The 13,564-nt window shown below is 40.5% G+C and overlaps 1 protein-coding gene across 1 annotated transcript in view; it reads right to left on the reverse strand.

The window, feature by feature from the left end:
• Window positions 1-13,535, reverse strand: part of bdnf (brain-derived neurotrophic factor) — a 35,811-nt gene extending 22,276 nt beyond the window's left edge. The window contains 1 exon segment of the mRNA XM_034680517.1: window positions 13,486-13,535. The gene's annotated coding sequence lies outside the window, so the exon portion shown is untranslated.
• Window positions 13,536-13,564: the final 29 nt, after the last annotated feature.

The following is a 13,564-nucleotide window of genomic DNA, read 5'->3' on the forward strand; positions in this document are numbered from 1 at the left end:
GGTAAATGCGTGTTCATATGCCTTCCTGTTCAGCAACAGTTCCTTCTAGGATGCCTAAGGAGGTGCCACGAAAACATACGTGACAATCTTGACTGTGACAAAGTGGAGAACTGAAGCCCATCTAGGAACATGGCTTAGACTCAACTTTGTGGACTCAACTTGGACTTGGACTCGAACCCTAGGGACTCAGGACTCAACTTGAGATTTGGTGGCTTGAAAACAACACTTCCTTTCTCATACACACATCCAGTGACTGTTCTTTAAATCAATTTATCCATAATGATGATGTTGCAGGTACATTTTTGTTGATATTTCAGTCTGTAGTCACAGTCCACTGAAGTTATGGTAAGCTTTGTCCGTTTACAGCACAACAGTCTGTGTGGAGAGCAAAAGGGAGTGGAATGCAATCTGCCTGAACGCAATCCCTGAATTTATCTGCTGTAATCTGAGGATGATGTAACTTTATTTAATGTCTATAAACAGATATCTGCAGACAAGCGCAGCAAACAATCCCATTTTGGATGTAATTACTCAACATCAATTCCATTCATGCTTTTTGAGTTACTAGGAAAACTGTGTATGCAGGGCATGGAAAAGGAGGTGTTGGCTGGTAGTCCTTGAATTCAGACATTGATGATTCAATGGAATGAGAGCTTGTGAGTGGACGTTACCTGTTTCAAGGGAACTACATCAAGCATGCCTTAACTTTTGTGTACAGACGTGTAAACCAGTCATTATTCTACCTAAAAACTATGACTCCCAGTTGCTTTTAACAGCCACAGACTGTATAAAACATGGATGTAGTCTCAGTGGTATCATCCATTGATTTCTGAGAGGGGTTCGTAAGTCCAATGATGGCAGCAGCAGATCTGTGTCTAACAGGAGTCTGGTCCTGCTGGAGGTTTCTGCCTGTTAAAGGAAGTTTGTCATTGCCACAGTAACTCGCTAAATGCTACAAAGTGCTGTAGCATTTAGTCCTGTCTGTAAGATGGGACTGGATCTTATCCTGCCTTGATGTTGGGTATTTGTTAATAATATAACACAGAGTACGGTCTAGACCTGCTCTGTTTGGAAAGAGTCTTCGGATAACATTTGTTGTGATTTGGCGCTATATAAATAAAGATTGATTGATTGTTTGGAAATGCTGACTCAACGTAACTTTCGATCAATCAAAACACTCACAAAAGGGTAACGCTGAAGTTGAAAACTTAAAAACGCCTCTTAAAGCTAGGGTTGGTAGTCACATCGTTTGTGTTTTGCACTACGTCAACTCATGTCTCACTCAGTGGTAAGAAAACCCCAAAACATTATCACAGTGAAAGTTAAAAACACAAACAAACATGAAATGTACGCCCAGGAGGCGGGCAGAACGGCAGGACGGGATTTGATTGGTTTCATAATTTGATTCCTGATGGCAGGGATTGGTTGATGTCTTCCCAGGTTTACTCCGGCTGTAGATAGCGGCTTTTTTTCACTCTTTTTTTAGAGCACATTATGTATTGTTTGTCATCAGGACATAAAGATCATTTTAACCAGAATAACAAAAAAGTGTATCTAAATCTGACTACCAACCCCAGCTTTAATATGCACATATATGCATAATTTGAAGCCCTGATATCATCAGATGATTTATTAAAAAAAATCTCTTAGAGTATGTACGAATAAAGAAATGCGCTATTGATTAAAATGAACATTTTAACTTGAGACCTAATGGGTTTGCTTTGCTTTTGGAGCCAGCCCCAAGTGAACCCCTTAGGGACCCCAGTTTTTCTTTTTTTCTTTCCCCATTCATTTTATTTTTCTACTCCAGAGAATGCAGCTCTGTGACATATAGGGAGCCTGTTGACCAAGCGGCAACCTCCGGTCTAAAAATATGAGTCAATGCGGAAGTGTTAAAAGCTGCAGTTCATCGAGGATCCGCTTGAGGCTGGTTCCGGAAGTACCGGAAGTCACATACACATGAATGGGGAAAAGACGATCTTTGCAGCATTAATAAACATGTTTACAGCCTGGTACAAAAGATGAGTGTAGTCTGAATAGCTAATTTCTTGATGTCCTCTCACTGTGAGGGGGGTGAATTTTTTTCTAATTCGGCAATTTCAAAGATATTGAGATTACTAGTCTTCCAATTGGAGACAGAGCTGCCTGTGGGAACACTGCAGCTGTTGGCTAGGAGGCTCAAAGCCCGCCTCTTTACGTCACACTGGCTCGACAGAAGCAATATGGCTGCCGCTGCTGATTGGCTTCAAAACAGCGTTCAGAAACAGATGGGTGACGTCACGGATACTACGTCTATATTTTTTTACAGTCTATGCTGTTGACTGATTTCTGTAAGAGGACTTGGGACTGTTTGTCCTGGAAAACCTTGATCTTGAAGATGTATATTTCTTAAGCTCGTAAGTTTCATTCTGTCCTCCCTTTCCAAGGATGTGCATAACTCTCAACACTCTCACTCTCTGACTCAAAGTCAACTGTTAGCTTTGCAAGTAAACCGTTAGTTTTGCTATAAAAATGTTAGCTAAAGAAAGTTTGCAAACATCAAAAAACTACTGTACACATATACACAATTTATTTTCTATTGAAGTGATCAAATAAAATGTCCAGGGTCAACCGAGCAGTAACCCCCTGGGGTTGATAAATGAAACCAGTGCAAGAGCAAAAAAATTGCAGTACCTCGAGTGTCTGGAAAACATCTGGCAGGTTTCATATCTCGAAAAATATGAACTTGATGTTAAATTGTGAATGATTTTTAATCCCTTATTTTACTGTGTACCTTCTTCGAAACCCAATGAGTGATGTCACTGAGACTATGTCCATGTTTGGTACAGTCTGTTGGGTCAAAATCAGCAAGGAAATTGATGGTACCAACTAACTAAAATTACCACTTATACTTAAGTTACTTTACTCATCCATCAATATAATGTGAGTCAATCATATTCAGTCATGTTCACTAGATTAGTGTTTTAGATTTTGCCCAGTCTTACAGAGAGTGAAAACAGAGAGCTGGCTGCAGTTCACTCAACATCTTGGCCACCAATTTCTTTAATTAAAGGATTCAATTATAACTCAATTCCCAATTTACTAATACTGATAATTGTTATTTGTTAAGCACTTTGGAACTTAATTACTAAAAGTGTTATATGAATAAGTTACAGTGAGACGGTATTTAAGATTCCTAATTGAGAAGACATTTTAAATTAAAAGATCATTTAAAAAGGGCTGTCAACCTGTAATGAATAAAATATGTTTTTTAATATAACTACTGAGTAAGTGATGTGTATTTCCTGCCGTAAACATCATTTATCCTATGTGCCAATCTTCTTTGTAGTGACAAATTTACCTAGGAAACTCATTTCAGAGGAAGGCCTTATTATTGATTGGCTGCAAATACTCCATAAAGCCCCAGATGACAGGAGAAGGGAGTCCTTTATAATTGCGATGTATGTGTGTGGCTCGGATATAACAGTGTGATTTCAGTGGATTTTAATGACGTTATGTGCTATTTTTGCCCGACTTTTTTCTTCTTTTTTTTTTCAACATTTGAGAAAAACGTCAAGGCACACCTGAGCTCACTCAGAGGCACAATGGCGAGAACCACTGCTTCACTCAGCCTTAAGAGATTTCAGTGTTTGAATAAAGCAAATCTCTGAGTGAATGCAATGACTCATCACCAGGGTCATTTGCCTTTCACTGCAAATGAGTGTGGGTGTCTGACTAACTTGCAATTATAAGCTGGATATTGTTTTTTAATCATTGAAGAGAGAGAGAAAGAGGAAGGGTTCGAGAGAGTGCTAGTAATTGTGTCTGTGTGTATGTTACGTTTGAACGAGTGTTGAAAAATGCGGCAGCTCTGTGTGTGTCAGAGATATAACGACTGAGGACCATGCATTGTGCACCCGCAGCACCGCATGTTATTTATCATACAGGCTTTTTGGACTGGACATGCAGCTTCCTGTCATCTGACAGTGAAGCCCTGTGTGTGTCAGCAGTAAAGTACTTCTCTCCCCCATATTTATTTGAGGGGGGATGCAGGAAAGTGGGAAGAGATGCAGTCAGCGTGGCTGGTTGATTCCTTAAAGTTCATGCACTTAGAAGCATTTTTTCAGCTCTTCAAAAATGTGTTTCTGCAGGTTTTTAAAAGTAAAGGCCACGCTATGCAGAGGAGTATATAATTAAATGCTAACTGTAGAAATACAGCCTACGTATATGTCCTATTATATCTCCATTAACAGTTAATTTAGTATCACATCATTATAAATGAAAATCGGTTGTTTATCATTGGTTTCATCAATCATCAGACAAATTGTAAAGGAAGCCAAGATGTCAATGGAGGCTTTAAATGCTTGAAGTAAAGGGATAATGTACGGTTAGCAGGAAGTTATGGGAAACAGAATACTGATAGGGTGAGAAAGGTCCCAGATGCAAAGCATATTATCCGGCTACTAACCTAAAACACAAACACATTGGTAAAAAACATTGATTTAAAGATCCAAAGCTTGATCCGTAAGGTCCAGTTGCCTTACAGATCAAGCTTTGGATTACCATGATCTGGATGACTGAGAACCTTCACAGACATTGATTAAAATATTATTTTATTGTTCTAAAATGATTTATATATACAGTTTTTTTTAAATAGTCCAAGTGATTCCACGTCAGTTAATGTTCCATGTTGATAGATTCTTATCTGCCTGTTGCGGTGGATTTAACATGAAACTGTCCTCATTCAGCTCTCCTTCTTCTCTGAGCTCTGCAGTTCACACACCTTTAAAAATAAACGAGGCAAATGTCACAACTTTGAACCCTGCAGCTATCATCACCACCGCTCATGGTTTAAGTTTCTTTGTAAAGATCGCTAACCTAAAGTTTCTCTCACCTGCTCCGCTCGTTGATAATTTTTGCGGAGAGAATCCAATATGAAAATGTCCGTAGCCTGCCGATATACCATGCTAACCAAAGCTAACGTTTCAGCGACATTGTTTTGATGCTAACAGCAGCTAACGGTTTTACCTCACCTTACGGTCTGTGGTGTCAACAAGCAGAAGCAAAATGAGCCGGAACTCTTCTTGGTGGATTGATTTGACATGACGTGTGATCAGTTTGCCTCTGATGTTGCCCATGTTAGTGAAAGTTAATGACCATTGTCAAGGGGTTTGGACCAATCAGAATCAAGCATCTTCAAGAGCCGGATGATCCGTGAGAAAGCCAGGTAATAAACAGTGTTCTTATATTTACTGTGTAATTAAACTTCCTAATAGCAATGTAAATCTTACTAATAGAGGTGCACTATTTATATCGGGGTAGTAGGTTATATGAAATATTTTTAAATGAATAATTATTCCTATGATACATATTATCGTCTATCTTTACATGCAGAGTACAAGCGCAGCCACAAAAAGCCAATGAGAGTAAAAATAGCGTCACACGGGTGATTCTTCGTTATTGTTTTAGATGAGGATAACATGATAGCAATTTGCAAAACAGCTTAGCGAAAGTTTTCCGAATTTTACCTTATTCAATTGTCTCAGTGTGTATTATTGCCTGTTTGTTGTGACATATGCGACATGCCTTGGTTATTGATAATTATACGTGCCATTTAGATTATACTTCTCTTAAATCAACTTTTTACGGTACCATGTAGTGTTTTTGTCCTTTGTTGTATTTCTCAGCTTCCTAGCCATGTGACAGTAAAAAAAAGAAACTCACCTGTTTCTATTGTTTCACCACGCCCTGATGAAGACTATGTGAGGGTCAAAACTGGAAGCCGTTTCTTTTTCTGGTCTAAAATTTTAAACTTTATGCCCTGAACAATTAAAGTCTACTTAAAGCTCCTGTGAGGAGTTTTTTAGTGGTCATGAAATGGACTGAAATGAACAGTGATGCCTCTTTATGACCTAGAAAAGCAAACAAGATTTGTTAGAAAAGGTATTGATTATTTCTGTTTTTTATTTTAAAGCCTGAAATCGCTGTGAGAGGGTAGGTGTCAGATCAGGTGATTGACAGCACGTCAAGAAAAACCCTTTTTATGCAGTAAATATTCTTAATGAGTGAAATAGTTGACTGTTTGTTGAAAGCAGGAGGAGATAACATAATTTACACATGTACAGGATAAAATAAGCAAGATCACTTAGTGCACAGGGGGGCACCAACGTCAACACAAACAGAAAGTTCTGCACAGGAGCTTTAAGCCATTCCTTGACTTGAGCTAGTGTGCCTTAAGACAGCCCTGGTGGTTTCCCCCTTTTTCGACAAACGTTGCTTTTTTCTTCAAGAGCACCGGGCTTCTACCTGGAGTTCACCACATTACCTCCTTCAGCACACGGTAGCTTTGATTCTTTTTCCTTGAGTAACATACCGAAAGCATTCAAAGGAGGAAAAAAAGTCCTCAGGTTTTAAGACATTGATTCTTTTTAAGGCACTCAAAAAGTCAGGGAATACAAAGCAGCTAGCATAAGCCCCAACATTAGCCCTGGCAAGTCCCGTAACACCAATTTCAGACCCACAGAATGTTTACCAGAGACAACCCAAAGCTAAAGCAATTACTGAGAAAATCAAGAATTTAAGGCACCTGATGACCAACCTGTTCCTGAGGGAGAAGACGAAGGATTTCGTCAACTAAGTGTGTATTTGGAACAGCAACTACATCCCTGCCCTGTATGATGTGATCTCTCCAAATAGTCAGTCAGATCGTCAACATCAGTGACATCAGTTTTACCACGGACAGATGGACTTCTGACGTTAGTCCAGAAGCTGGATGAAGACTTGGACATGGACATGATAACCCCCCCACCTGTTTAGGGAGGATGCAAAGAATGCAGAGACAAATAGTGATTTAAAAAACCAAGGTGAAACCAGAGCAAACCTTGGATGGCATTCATTCAGTGGAGAAGGCTCAGGGACTTGAGCATGTACAAAGCCAACTTTTACATAGCCAAACTGCTCCTTAAGGCTGTGTGGGTGTGTAAGTGTGTTTGTGAATAAGTATTAGTTTGGATCCTGATGAGCCTCCACCGCCAGTGTTTGAATATGTGAGTGTGAACGGGGTGAATAGCATGTGGTGAAAAGTGCTCTGAGTGTTCAGACGACAAGAAAAGCACCAAATTAAGTACAGCCCATTTAGTGCAGCGCAGGAGGCAGTATTGTAAACAAATAACGCAGGCTTCACATAAATACAAACTGAGACACACGGGGCACTGTTTTGTCCTGCTGGCTCTGATGTTTAGACCAAGTGGCAACCGAGAAATTAAGCCAAGTGCTAAAAACTGCAGTTCCTCAAGTGTCTACTTGAGGCTGGCTCCAGAAGTACAGGAAACCACATACACACCCATTCAAAAAAGATGATCTTGACAGCAGAAATAAACATGTTTGCAGCCTGGTACAAAAAATAATTTTAATTTGAGTAGCTCATTTCTCTCTCGGCACACACTGTACGGGGGATGACATCTTTCGTAACTCAGCAGTTTCGAAGATATTAAGATTACGAGTTTTGCGTAATTAGAGGCACAGCTGACTTGATTGACAGGCGGGAACACTGTAGCTGTTAGTGAGGAGTCTCAAACCCCGCCTCTTTACCTCACACTAGCTTGACAGAATTTAGATTGAGTTCAGCATTTCCAATATGGCACCCGCCGATGATAGGCTTCAAAACAGACGGGTGACGTCAGGGATAATACGTCCATTTATTAAACAGTCTATAATTTACACAGACTGTTTCTAGCACAGACTGATGCTAGCTCAATATCCAAATAACCTTGCCCTGCCATGCCGCCTTTGTCTGAAGTTCACAATGTCCCTAGAAGAGCTCTCATTGGGCAAAACAAATGAAAACTCTATTGTAGCTGTAACATGGATGGTGTGAAGAGCAGGTATGGAGGAGTAACTTCCATTAAGTGAATTGAAAATGGGAGGAGTGGCTGCCTCAGGGTCTATATAAAGAGGATCGAGATCAGGTGTGACTTCCCATCACCCTGATGATGAACCAAGGGGAAAAAAAGCATAATTTTCTGCGTAGAGCGCGAGTTCCTTGCTTTAAATCAAATGATATCACCCTCTCCTTCCTCTGGTTCTATCACAACAAGAGTCATGATCCTCCAGTGTTTCTGCATCTGACTGCGCAATAACCAGCCTACTACGGCTTAAACAAAAAATGTAAACACATCCTCAAACACAGTATTTTACAAGGTTAGGTGGTGGCTCTATTATCTTTGAAACTGAACCAAAAGTTACCTCAGGATGGCCCGAGAATCTGAGACACCACCAACTGATCAACTTTGCAACATCGCAGTTGTCTACACTGTCCTGAAAAAAGGTTTACCAAAGGTATGTGGTGAAGTCAAGAATCTACATTGTACAAGTTTCTGTTGGTTTCATTGTTTTCAAACAACCTTTTAGAATCACTACTTCAACATGTCCAGCCTGCTACTGAATATGCTTTCAGCTCTGAGGAACCTTGTCCAAGCAAGCAAGCATCTGACGTGGTCCATCAGATTTATAGACGGAAGTGTATCTACCATGTTCGTGTGAGTAAAGAAAAGAACAAGGTGAACAATGGACACATTGGAGTGCAGGTTTCTCAGGGGTTAAGTAGTTATGAGAGGGTCCAGATAAGCTCAGGTTCAGGTTCAGGTGCAGCAGGGAGAAGAAAGCACCTGTTTAATGCAACTGTTCCACATAATTTCATCCTTACTTTTACTAGTTCAATGCTTGGAGCTAGGCTAAAGCCATAAGCATACGCGTACAGAAAAGATGAGTCTGCCTTTAGTGCTCAGAGGTCATACACGACAATAACTGCCCATTTGATTGACAATGAGTGAGAAATGCACTCCTATGTGCCACTAAACAGCATAATGCACTACACTTACACCAGTGTTCACAAGTTTGGCCAAAGGCTAACAAGGAATGGAAGCAGGCGGAAATATAACCTGGTTGTAGTCAATGACATTGTGGCAAATACAACTGTAGCCACTACAGGTACATGCATGCAAATAGTACGCATAGTTCCACCATTAGCATTGGTACTACAACAATCAGCATGAGCCGTTTTTGTCTGTCTCCATCCATCTTTCTCCGAGCACCGTTGAGGCAGATGGCTGCCGAACATCAGTCTGGTTTTGCTTGAGGTTTCGGCCAGTTAAAAGGACGTTTTTTCGTACTCCAATACAGTATAGTAATAGCAACAAAGGCTTCACTACTTTCTCTTTTAGCTCTGGAACTTTATTGTGTTTCTGAAAAGTGTTCGCTGATTAGTGAACTCAACAACAAACAAATAAGACTCTCCCTTTAGTGCCTTCTCTAAGTTTCTACCAAGCGGCAACCTCCGGTCTAAAAATATGAGCCCAATGCGGAAGTGCTAAAAACTTCAGTTCCTCGAGGGTCCACTTGAGGCTGACTCCAGAAGTACAGGAAACCACATACACACCCATTCAAAAAAGACTATCTTTACAGCAGAAATAAACATGTTTACAGCCTGGTACAAAAAAAACAGTTTAGCCTGAGTAGCTCATTTCTCTATCGACACACACTGTGCGGGGGTGAAATTTTTTGTAACGCCGCAGTTTTGAAGATATTAAGATTACAAGTTTTCCAGTATGAGAGGCACAGCTGACTTGATTGACAGGCGGGAACACTGTTGCTGTTAGTAAAGAGTCTAAAGGCCCGCCTCTTTATGTCACAATCGCTCGACAGCAGCAATATTGCTCCTGCCAACGATTGGCCTCAAAACAGCGCTTCAGAAACAGATAGGTGACATCACGGATACTACGTCAATATTTCATACAGTCTATGGTTTCTACCCCCCTAATTCACCCAAAGCTCATTTTCATTCGTGTCATGTATCTGATCCGAAGAGCTCTGACCTGCCAGATCCGAGATGCAGCCGGAACGCAACAGAGCGGATCCAGTGGAAGTTAACACATTGGCTAGAACAGAAACCTATCATATCCGGTGCAGTGACGAATCAGAAATGGACCAGACACTGATCTGGTGGAATTTATGAATGAAGCTGTCATGCTTCCTTGACTATCACAACATTTACTCACCCTCTAAATTCACCCACTGGGACATCAACTTGATGGTGCTCTTTGTTTTTCTGTAAAAACATAGAAAAAGTATCCCCAGCTCAGCTACAGCACAATAGAAGCTAAAACCTCTGAGCAAAAAGTGCTTTTGACGTACACTGCAAATGTTTCTAAACCGTTATAAAATTTGGTATGCAGAGTTGAGGACTGGCGAAGGCGCTTGGCTGTTCTAGGTTATAAGTAATAATGCTGCCCCTCTGTTGCAACATAAGGAACACAATAACAACAGTATGCCAAGCCCTTTAGTTCAATAGTCACCTTTTTAGTACTCACATCTAGATCATTTCCTTCTTTTGAGATTCTGCTTTATTCACGGACCATAGACAGAATAAAACATCCTCACATTAGCTTTTTTTAAACTAGCAGAGTTGACTAAGGTTATCACTGTGTCAGATTTGGCAATCATAGAGGAACCGTTTTGTGTCATGACTTGACCAACAGACAACTTAGGGGTACCCAACCAATCATCATGACCGACTAACAAAGTTTGAAGGTATTTCTTTGTTTTGAAGTCTGTCATGGAAGATTCTTGACAAGACCTCGTAAAGGCAGGGATGTTGTTGCGACCACTCAACAAACTTTTCCTCTGTCTCATATATTTATCTCACATCATCATTCTTCTTTCGCCTTGCCATTTTGTTTGTGCTCTCATTGGTCAATATCACTGCAGTGACGGAGCTGACTGCTCAAACATGCTAAACTTTCTTTAGAAGGAAGTCATGAGGCATCTCAGATGTAGCCTTAAGTGTCACGTACAGGGTGTGAAATTAACTTTTTACCTCATCTGCCATTGGCTAGTGACCTCCAAAAATGTATCGTCCAAATAAAAAATGAATGGGTTTTGCCTCTGTTTATCCTTTGTGGGAGGACCAGGGTTGGCCAGCCTAGCACATTTTCCAGTCTTCTTTGGAACGTCGTGTATTGACTGACTTTAGTCTGTTACTCTTCTTGATCATCTCCTGCCTCTTTGTTTATCCTTTTTGTTTGTGGTGGCTTCATGCCGGGAATGTGTCGCCACATCTTCCTCGAAACGCTCTTCCCGCCGTACCTCTTCAAGCAAAGGGAATGAATAGAACTCGTGTAGCTGACGTCACGCCGTTCCTGACCTACCAAATCCCAACACAAGTACAGCGCGCCTTGAGGGTTAAAATAGCCTGACAGTCGGCAGAAATGGACGAAGTATGAAACAAAACCTCACATGCAATACAATGTTTTCCATCGGCCACTGGCGGGTGTGTGTTTTTGTTTTACACGCCAAACACATTTTTTACCTGCCATTGGTGCTTGGCGGGTGTCAGTTTTACACCCTGGTCACGTACCTAGACGCACAATGTAGGATAAAACAATTTTTGGGTCTGATTGGTCCGTAAACCCTACGTCTACCAGATCGGGTGGTAATCAGGCTTATTAACATCTAACCTACTTTGCACCAGTGCCTCTGTAGGTAATTGCCTAGTTTGCTATACTGTAAGGTGGAGCCCAGACATCTGCTGAAAGGTGTTGCATTTTCTAAGCTTTTATTTTTCACTATTGTGACTAGCACTGCTAATCTCAAGGGAGAGGACTTGAAACAAAAAGGGTGACTAGCAAAGGAAGACATCTGAGCGCAATGGATGAATGCAACCTGTTGCTAATGTCTGTAATAATGTTGTGTCGCAGTATTGGCTGTTTAATGAGTTCCAAAAAGTGTATTGGATTAAAATCACTTACCTATCCTTTATTGGGTTGAAGCACAAAAGTGAACACTGCTTTACTCACATGAAGTGACCCTGATTATGCATTTACTGGATAATGAGTAACGGGTAATATTTCCGACATTTGCTGCTCAAAATAGCCAACAGAATAAAATATTCAGGATGAGAGGAGTACATAATTAAATAAATTTCCACAGGGGTTCATGAAGTCTAATTTAAATCAAAGAAATGTAACACTCCCCTAAAAATAGCTTCTCGTAAGCTATGTTGTCATTCGGTGGAGAAGCCCACCACAGTAATAAACTTTATGCCATGACTGACGAAGCAACCGGATGGTGCAAACTTAATGAGGAACATGGGAGGATTTACACAACATCTGAGGGGAACAGGTGTGAAAGCCTGCAGGGAAACAAGGATCATTTGAATGACTGCATATTCCCCAACCATACTAAAGAGGTGGAGTCACCCGTCCACACAGTGCGCAGTCTTTCCTGGAAGTAGCAGTGAGGTGTAATGAGTACACTCATGCACTGTATAATTCCGGTAGGTTTGGGACTTAACCCTGTCTCCATGGTAATTGGTGCAATGATGACAAATTTTCCGTTTCAATAATAATAAAAAAAGTAAGTATTATGGAGCCATAGGTGATGCCTCATTGTTGTATGTTTCAGTGACACAAAAGGGACACATTAACACAGGAGGGCAAGTACTTTACAGGCAGACTGAAACAAGGTGGATTTGTCACAGTTTGTATATGCAGGCTGTGGGTTCGCTCTGTAAGTCAGCAAAGTACTTCACTAGACTCTGCAAATCGTGAAATGTTTATTTGCAAGGCTACCTGCACCATACAGCTCATTCTCCTGAGGATGAGTCATCCTCGGGCTACATACAGTACATTTGAGGTGGGCTTTGGATAAGCTCCTGGAGGAGATTGTAGAGGGGCAAAGAACACTGCTGAGCCATCACAGCTGTACTGATTCTCTGTCACATTGTTTCACAACAGGAGACATTACCTGGTAAAGGAAACTGTAAATCTCACCCCTCCCCCACAATAACCACTGCACAAGGTCCTGCCAACAGTCAGCTATGTATTGATAAAGAAAGCCAGGTGTGTGTGTGTGTGTGTGTGTGTGTGTTACCACAGTCACACTAAACTTGTTTGCTGAGCAGAATGCAGACTATCCAAACAGTTCTGAAAATTAAACAGCATGGCGAGCAATGATGATAAAAACATGTAAATAAATATGTAACTTATCTGATTAATTTCTGTTGTAGCTGTTGAGTAAAATTAACCTTTTTTCTTTTGGTAACAACACTGGATTAGTTTGGTCTCTGTCAGTCAAACACAATATCCTTTAGAGTTGATACTAGTTCTTAACTTTGCCAAATTTTTCTCTGCTGTTTTATTCCTTTAATTCACAAAAAGGGACATCGAAAATATAATAGGGCCTGCTTATGAGGAAAAAAAAATTCTGCCCCTTTTGTTTAAAAATGGCATTCATCTATACACAGGTAATATTTAATTTTTTTATATATCTTTTGAGTTAAATAAGTTAAATAGAGTGTCAGTACAAGATTATTGAGTTGATTTAAAAAAGCTCCAAATGCTTAAAATGGATTATCCAGCACCAAACTTAGCTGCTTGTTAAAATAACAACAACAAATCAAATGACCAAAGAGTTTACATTTCTATAAAAGTAAAGGTTCTGCAGGCTTACCTTCTCCAGGACCAATAAGTCGGACTGCCTTTTGCGTCGACGTATCTCCCAAATGCGTCCCAATTTTGCGAACTCCTCA

The sequence above is a fragment of the Notolabrus celidotus genome, chromosome 3 (assembly GCF_009762535.1).
Source record: "Notolabrus celidotus isolate fNotCel1 chromosome 3, fNotCel1.pri, whole genome shotgun sequence".
In the NCBI taxonomy this organism is placed as follows: Eukaryota; Metazoa; Chordata; class Actinopteri; order Labriformes; family Labridae; genus Notolabrus; species Notolabrus celidotus.